The sequence below is a fragment of the Chelonoidis abingdonii genome, chromosome 14 (genome assembly GCF_003597395.2).
Source record: "Chelonoidis abingdonii isolate Lonesome George chromosome 14, CheloAbing_2.0, whole genome shotgun sequence".
Taxonomy (NCBI): Eukaryota; Metazoa; Chordata; order Testudines; family Testudinidae; genus Chelonoidis; species Chelonoidis abingdonii.
Window position 1 is genome coordinate 39302742 of NC_133782.1, and position 9438 is coordinate 39312179.

Below are 9438 nucleotides of genomic sequence, written 5' to 3' on the forward strand. Positions count from 1 at the left end.
GGTAGGGATTGGTAGTGAAGGGGGTGTAGGGATTAGGAGTTCAGGAGGAGGAGCAGGCATTAGAGATGAAGGGGGCACAGTGCAGAGGTTAGGGGAGACAAATAACTTTATTTTGTGAGAACTAAGAAGTCCTACTGCTGCCTAAGAGTTTCCTCAGAGCCTCCATGACTTCTTTGTTCCTCAAACTGTATATGATTGGGTTGAACACTGGTGTAATGACCGTGTAGAGCAAGGAGATTGCTTGGTTAGTGTCCACAGAACCACTGGAAGCGGGCCTCATGTAGGTGATAAAGCCACTGCCAAAGAACAAGGTGACTGTTTTGAGGTGTGAGGAGCAGGTAAAGAAAGCTTTGTGTCTTCCCTCAGCTGAGCGCATTTTCAGGATGGTGGAGAGGATGCAGATGTAGGAGGTGATGATCAGGGCAAAGGGGAATATTATGAACACTACAGTAAGCGCAATGTTGATAACATCATTCAGGGATGTGTCTGTACTTGCCAGCTTAAGCACTGGAATAACATCATAAAAAAAGTGCTCCATTTTATTTGACCCATGGAAGGATAACATGAATATAGTGACCGTTTGCTCAAATGCCACCACATTGCCTGCAATCCACACCACAGATGCCAGTCTAATGGTGACTTTTCTGCTCATGATGAGCGAGTAACTCATGGGGTTGCATATGGCGACGTATCGGTCATAGGACATTACAGCCAGCAGGCAGCATTCCGAGTTGCCAAAGAGGAGGAATAAATACATCTGGGTTGCACAGCCAAGGAAGGAGATGGTCTGACGCTCTGACAGGAGGTTGGACAAGGCCTTGAGGATGATGACCGAGGTGTAGCAGATCTCCAGGACTGATAAGTTCCTGAGGAAGAAATACATGGGGCTTTGGAGCATCAGGTCAGTCACTGTGACAGCAACAATGAGGCTATTTCCTATAAGGATAATGAGGTAGATGAGTAGGGCCAGGATAAAGAGAAAGAGCTGCAGATGCTAGAGATCCGAGAAGCCCAGAAAGATAAACTCAGTCACTGTACTTAAGTTTCCCTCCATATCTCTATCCTGATGAGATCATATATGGATTCCAACACCTCAGAGGCTAGGATGACATAAGTAGATAGAATTACTGTTACGGGATCAGTCACATCCCTCTCCCCTTTCTTATCTCTCTGAGTGCACCCAACTCAAATGTTTGGCATCTTCACCTTACTCGGCTCTGGGTGGAATCTTGTCACCCTTCCATTTTTAGACAAGAACCCGGACACATGGCTCCATGTACCGACCCCTTATCACCCTGCAGGGTTTGGTTTTGACCACCTGTGTCTCCTCTCTTTGAGAAGCTTGGAACAAAGCATTGAAGAAAAAAAAGGACTTTAAAACAGCAAGCAGCCTGCACACAGATTTAGTCTCATCCATTCCTTTGCATCTCTACAAGGAAAGATAGAGCAGGGTTACCTTATCCTAGCTAGCCCAGATCCTCCTGTGTGTCTGTGCAACTCTGAACCTGGTTCTCAGACAGACTCACTCTGTTCAGACTGGACTGGGTGCTCCCCACAGGTGTGAGCTATAACCATTATAGCTACTCGCTCTGACGTTGTCTCTGAATGAAACTTAAGTGTAAGCTCCTAAGCAATTGTTAGCCAGGGTCTCCTCTCTCTGCCCCTAGATGGGCAGGCTGGATCTGCTACCAATTTGCTACCTAAGGCCTTGTCTACAGCTAAAATGTAGGTCAACTTAGGTACACATAAAACTTAACTATATTGCTCAGGCGTGTGAACAATTCACACCACTGGGAGACTAGTTAAGCCATCTTCAACCCCAGTATAGATAAGAGTCATTCCTTCAGATTAGTTAGCTTGGTAGAGATACATGATGCACAATACCTTCGAGAAGACAGAGAGAAAGAGAGATGAGGGACCATTCTGCAGATAAGATAGATAAGAGTAAATTAGATGGAATGATTAGATGAGAAGGAAAAAAGAGACAGAAAGACAGAGAGAGAGATGGCTCATTTTTCCTTTCAATTCTGGAGATCATTTAGCTGAGAACAGCTCGGGATGATGCACATGTGGATGAAACAATAAAGAAGGAAAACACCACAATCTGTCTCATAAACCTTTCCAGCTGTGGCAAATCCACTGTTTCTGAAAGCCACTTACCTCTGGAAGAGAAGCTTCTCTGCTAGTGACCCTCAGAGGTGGGTCCTTTTTGTACTGTGCAGTGACCATTGGGATTGAATCTGCAGGGTTCTGTCTGACTCTGAGCACCCTGGACAATTAGCAATTACATTTCTGTTTTTAAGGACACTGAACAATGAAATTAACTCAGCAATACAGAACTGTCTTTAAACTTCAGAGATGGGCTGACCCAGACTACAATCTCACTTGCACTTATTGGTTAAGATCAAGAATATGGGTTTACTGTGCATTGTGCAAACACTGACAGAAGTCGTCAACTTTATTAAGATGTGCATGTTGCAATAACATCCTGATCCCTCAGAGACTGTATAATTTATCTCAGTTTTTCAATAATAAGTTCCTGTAGGACATGGACTAAGGATGTAATAATTTCATCTTGAAATTTCCAAACAAATATAATTGGTCTCTAGGCAAAAAGGTTATAGAAATAGCTACCAGTGATGACAAGAGATTAGATCATGATGGAGCTGGGAGTCGTGTCATGCTACTCTGTGATGGGACATGGTCTCCACTTCACCACAATTGCACCATCTCTCTGGACACTAATTGCCCCACCATTCTGGCACTCTCAGAATGAATCTTAGAATGCCCGGGACCCCAGAGTTCAGGCACACTGCAAGGTGTGCGTGTAAGGAAAATTCACATCCATTTTCAGGTTGTAGCTGACCTGTTGAAAGCCAAGGACAGCATTCTTCACGGATGTCAGCTCTTCACATCGTGAATTTCTAGGACTCCAGTTCAGATCTATCCCATGGTAGGAGTGACTCCAGTTTGTTACACTTACATGGCTGCTTCTGTGTCTTGTATGTAATGAGTTTAGTGGGTCTCAGTCCAGCTTCCAGTGGACAAGTGTCCACAGGGGTGGTCCTAGACTAGCTGCCAGCAACTGGCACCCTAGGCGAACCATGCAAATGAGAGCCTCCAAACCCCAAGGGCAGATCTGGACTCAGGATTTTGTTAAACTGAGATACATTTTGCCCCTTTTTTCCTTGTAATGTTTTTTAAATTTATTTATTTATTTATTTATTAAACAGAGGCTCAATTTACTTTGTCTGTCCCTCTGTCCAACCAATGTTTTTGAGATCAGATAAAATAGAGACACAAAATTTTCAGAATAGATTTGTACACAACAGTTAGATGACATTTCAGTCCAATTTCAAATAAAAATGCATTAAAATGTTAATTATTTTTTACTATTACAAATCCAAAACCATCCATTACGCTATCCTGCTTAAATTGCCACTACTACCACTTCCAATATAGAAAGAAATAAGAAAACTCTTCAATGAATTTCAACCTGTATTTACAAAACACTGAATAAAAAACTCTGTGCTCTTAAAACATGACTTTTCTTGCTTTAAGTTTTGAAAATTCAGTGACTAGTTCTTTTAGATCCACTTTTCCAGCTATTTCATGCTCTATTGACATTGTGGCAAGTCCAACAAGTCTCTCTTGCACCACTGTTGAACTCAGATATGTTTTTTTAATCAATTTTAATTTTGAGAAGCTACATTCCCCACTAGCTAAGGAAACTGGCAAAGTTAAAAGACTACATAGAGCTATAAAAGTGTTTGGAAAACTATCTGTGAGTTTATTTTCAAAAACAAACTTCAGTACTTCTTCAGGAGTGGAATGTTTCTTAAGTCGTCTTGAAAAAGCCTGAAGCATCACTACAGAAATCTGTAGGCATCAATGTCTTTGATTTTCATAGAGTCAATGCCAAATCCAGTTTTCTAAAAATTTCTATCCTGTTTTCTGCTGTTTTCTTTGAAACGCTTGTGGCTATCATATAGAAGCCAATACTGGAACTCTAAGCGCTGCATCTGTTGAATCTTTTGGCAACCAGGTAGAATTGCAGTATCAAGGACTGTGAAGGCAGGAAATTCCACTTTGAACCTTTTGTTTTGGGTTCTAAAAGGAATGTGTTTCTTCATCCTTCATATAAATTTGCTGTTTCTTTTTGCAGGAATGCAACACTGGTTTGGTTCAAATTCTGCCAGAAAGTCTATTCTTCAGCCAGCTCAGAGAATCTCCCAGTTGTTCCTCGAACCCCTTCATTCACTTCTGAATTTCCTTTCAGAATAGTTTTACGTTTGCTTCAGTTTTTTGACTAGCAAAATGTATGTTTAAATTCTTTTCTTGAAGCTGCTTACTAGTGAGGTTAAATCTTAAAAAGGATTTATTATTAACCGTCAAATGGAGTGAAGTCACAAATTTTGACTTGGAATGGCATTTGCAAGAGCTTTGCATCTGAATGTGCCACATGCCAGATGATCCAGTAAAGGATAGTAGTACTCAGAAATTTCCAAGTCTAGGCATCATAAATTTTCCAAGTTTCAAGAAACGAGCGTCTCCAAAGCATCTCGTGTGACTCCTCTTTCTTCTGTGTATGACATGCTTGTCATAGCTTAGCCCAGAATCTCATCACAAGGTGTTATAGTCAGAAATCTTCCAGTGGTGTTTTGAGTCTGGAGAAAAACACATAAACACCTTAACGAGCTCCTATGGTCAAAAGAAATTCTTGCTTTCCAAACCAAGGATCTAGCAGCAGCGCAGAGGAAGTGCAAAGGAATGAAAAAGGCCCTAGGATTGATTTCTTCATTACCATTCTACCTATTGCCAGATTTGTCTGCCTGTAGCATCTTACACTCACTATCATACTGTTACTCACCTATATGGTGAATGACAGGCATTTATTCGATCCATTATAATGGTATTTCAACGATAATGACATGTTTCAAGCTTCTTGTAGAATATTTCAGTTATAAATGCCTCCAGTCAATCTCCTTCATGGTTATGAAACCCCAAAAAATGTCTTTAATGAGCATTTAAACATATCTCTTTATCTGCAGACTATTCCAATTATCCACATAATGAACGATCAAAATCATTTGTTCAACATTGACTCACATTTGGTGTCAACAGGGCCAATATGTGAAAAGTATTTGCAGATGGCAGTTTTACAATTTTTCTTTAATTGGCATTGCTAGTTTTGCAAATCAGTCCATTCTGCATATTGTTTCTAGGTAATGAAACCTGTTGATGTACGATCAGTTTGATACATTATGTAGATGCTCCTCATGACTGGAATCAAAGAAAAGGTATATATTAACAATAATTAAAAAGTTTCCATTACCTTGGAGTGATAATTTTTTTTCTACCAACGGCCGCGATGCTAAATGCTTTGCCCACTGAAACTCTGACTGAAAACAATCAGAGGACTAACTATTTGTTGCCAATATTCTTCTTTTTCATTGATGCTACATAAATTTTCTCATTGATAGTTTTTTTCAATCATAATCAGTTCTTTTCAATTTTGAAAAGCATTTCAAAATGTTTCTTACTTTCAGTGAAGAGAGATGAAAGATATTTTTTCCAATCTTTCGAACCATTTTCAGGATCAGTAGTCCAAGTGCTTTGGTTTTTTTAAATCTGTAGGAAAAGCAACAAGAGTCCTTTGATTTTGAATATATGTAACCAGTTTTGATGAATTTCTTCCCCATGTGAGTTTCTCTTTAATTTTTTGCTGAGCAGATAATGTATCTTTAATTTGAAAATTCAATATGGCAAGGGCAAAGTTACAACACTCTAGGAAATTCAAATGCACAACACAAAATTGGTAAACTAGCTAAATGGTCATGGTACTGCTAAAAGAATCTTGGGGTTATATTGGATCTCAAATTGAATATGAAAGTCAGCAATGTGATGCATTTACAAAAGGCTATTCATTCGTTTATTAACAATGAATGCAATTATTAAGACATGAGAGGTAATTTGTTGTACTCCACTCAGCAATGATGAACCCCAGCTGGAGTACTCGCTGTCCAGTTTACGACGTACCCAACATTTCGAAAAGATGTGGATTTACAATTGGAGAGTTTCTCAGAGGAAAGCAACAAAATTATTGAAAAAAAAAAGTTTTAAACACTGTCTCATGAGAAAAGAGTTTAAAAATTGGGTCCCGGTTTATTCTTGAGAAAGAAAGAGGTGGCGGGGAAGAAGATGTGTTTTGAAAATATCCCTTTAAATATTTTGGTGCTTGTTACTGAGGAAGATCTCGTGAACAATTTTCTTTTAGCTTTGAAGGATTAGTGACACATAAAAGCAGGCTAATCTACAGACAACGAGATTTAGGTTACGAAATTAAGTGAAAAAGCTTATCTCTTTCCTAGATTAACTCCTATATATATAGATGCTCCGGAGGCTTCCAGAGTGTTGTATGGGCATTCCCATCACTGGTAGAATTTCTAAGAAACAGGTGGAAAGAGATGGCTGAATATCTTTCCGACATACATTCTAATACGTTCTTAGCCTCTTATCATAAAGCTGATTGTTACCTTGTGCTTTTCAGAACGCAGATCATGGATTACCTACTGCGACCTAGAGAGTCCCCTGTTTGGTATCTAGCTCCTTCATGCTTCCTGAGAGGATTAATTAGCACCAACTCTTTGGCTGTCCCAGATTACTTAACCCTCCAAAACCACTTATTCTACTGTTAGCATTTTGGTGCCTCTATATGTGTTGTTCGCACACAATATTGGCGCAGAATTTCAATGTCTCCTGCTTCAGCCGGACCTCCCTGAACACAGATGTGATTCAGGGGGCCCTTCTTGGGAACCCCCCTCTAGTTGTCTATGTTCATTCTGGTAAGACAGTATGCGGCCTTGTAATCAGAAGAAATGAGGCAAATAAAAAATGAATTTACTTGCCCGAAGAATACCCCCCCGGATGGAGCAGGAAACTGATCTCTTCTGGAAAACAAAAAACCTAATGCCATACCCACAAGGCATTTTTAAGTTTTCCCACATTGATAGGAAGAAATGATGTATCATTTTTAGGTTTCCTGCATAATTGATTTCTTGCCCGCGCTTTATTTGTAGTACTGTGGGACCGGGGCTCAATCCTCCTACAGAGGGGGAGGATAGCCGCTCCGTCTCACCGCACTCTGTCGGCCTGTGGGCCCGTCCCTTGCTCGGGGTGCTTGAGGGAACTGACAACAGTTAGTAGAAGGCCCCGCCCCTGTCAGTCGGTGGGCACCCGAAGCAGGAGATCTATATTAAGCCCAGGCCCTGGCCAGGGCGGGGCAACACACACAGTTAGGCTCAGGCCTTGCAGCAGGCGAGCAATAAGTGAAGCACTATGATCAACCAATACTGAAGATGGTCTCCTCAGACAAAGGGAGGGGGTCTGCCACCCTTAAAGAAGGTGGCAGGGGAACGCAGGCCCTCCCACTCCATGCGTTCCAGCCCGGGGCCCTAGCAGCGGTCAACGCCCGTGAAAAATGGTCGTTGGGGGATCCTGACACTCAAATAACACACTGACAGACATGGCTCAGGTGATCTGCAGCGACTGCTGACTGGAGTTGGCTGGCCCCCGGGCAACTTCCAACTCCCCTCTCGACAAATACAGACAAAACTGAGGTACCTGCCCTTGCCAGCGTCTGGATCCGGGGAGGTCACAGCACATGAGTTCCTCAGCGGGTCCGGCGGCGGGAGGTCTAGTCCACTCCTCAGGGTACCGGGGGTCGGGTGGGCTGGTCCACTCCTCAGGGTACCGCGGTTCGGGCGGTCCGGTCCACTCCTCCACAGGCCGAGCATCAGGCAGCTCAGCCAGCTTCTCTGAGTACTGGCCCCAGGGGAGGTCAGGCAAGTACCCCTCCGGATACCGGGCGCGGGGTAAGCCGGGCCCAGCGGGAGCTCGGGCCCCAGCGTCTGCCTTCTCTGGCAGCCTCCTCCTAATTGAGGGCTGGGGCTGGGTTTTTGTACTTCCTGTCCCGCCCCTTGACTTCCGGGGGGTGGGGACAGGCGGCAGGGCCTCCACCCGGGGCCCCACCTTCTCTGGCCTATTCCCTTCAGGAGGGTGGGGGAGTGGGGCCCCCTCACTACACCTGCATTTTGGGGCTTTATCACACATTGCATCCTTTGTTTAGACTTGGAGAAATACAAGATATGCTATTGGATTAAGCAATTGTTGGCTCTATGCTATATACCAGTACAAGCTTTGGGGGAAGGATAACTCAGTGGTTTGAGCATTGGCTTGCTAAACCAAGAATTGTGAGCTCAACCCTTGAGGGGGCCACTTAGGGATCTGGGGCTGAATCAGTACTTGGTCCTACTAGTGAGAGATAGGTATATATCCATTTATTATTAAGTTGCATGTGTGTGAGTGTTTAAATTGCTCCATGACCTAGCAGAATTCCCTGACCTGGACTGTTTTGCACTTCATTGCTTTCAACAATGCAGAACTCTTTAATTTAACAGTGTAATTATCACACCAATCCTTTCAAATGCATCTGATAGCTGTATTTACCACAGAATATCAGGGTTAGAAGGAACCTCAGGAAGTCATCTAGTCCATCCTCCTGCTTAAAGCAGGACCCACCCTTAGACAGATTTTTGCCCCAGATCCCTTAATGCCCCTGTCAATGTTCCTTCCCCACTCTGAACTCTAGGGTACAGATGTGGGGACCTTCATGAGAACCGCTAAGCTTAATTACCATCTTAGATTTGGTTTCGCTGCCACCACCCAAATTATTTATGAGTCATAACTCTGTCTATCTTCCTCCCCCAGAATATCTCCCAGCCAAATACTATAACCTTTCCCTGGGTAGCCTTGAGAGACATCTCCACCAATTTCCTGGTGAACACCGATCCAAACCCTTGGATTGTAAAACAAGGAGAAATTTTGAATCTGCTGCACATTAAATTCTTTGGCTGACCCCTGGTTCTTCTGTTTTGTGAAGGGGTAAATAACATTTCCTTATTCACTTTATCCACACCAGTCTTGCTTTTATAAACTTCTATCATATGCCCCCTTAGTCGTATCTTTGCTAGATTGAACAGTCCTAGACCTTTTAGTCTCTACACATATGGAATGTGTTCCATGACTTTAATAGTTTTTGTTGCCCTTATCTGTACTTTTCCCAGTTCTGATATATTATTTTCTAGAGATAGGTGGACCAGAACTGCATGCACTATTCAAGTATGGCATACCTGCCTATCTTAGCTATAATAGAGTAATATTTCGTCTTAATTTCTATCCCCTTTTTAATTGGTCCTAATATAGTGTTACTATTTTTGACATGCCAGTGCACATTGAAACGGATATTTCAGAACTTCCACAATGATTCCAAATCTCTTTCTTATGAGTAAACCTAATTTAAACCTATCATTTTGTATGTACAAAGTTGGGATATATGTTTCCAACTGTGGCATTAACTTGAACGTCACCAACATCGAA

General features: G+C 42.3%; 1 pseudogene; it reads right to left on the reverse strand.

Annotated features, from left to right (window-relative positions):
* Positions 1-1072, reverse strand: LOC116835562 (olfactory receptor 10A7-like; annotated as a pseudogene).
* Between the last annotated feature and the right edge of the window lie 8366 nt (positions 1073-9438).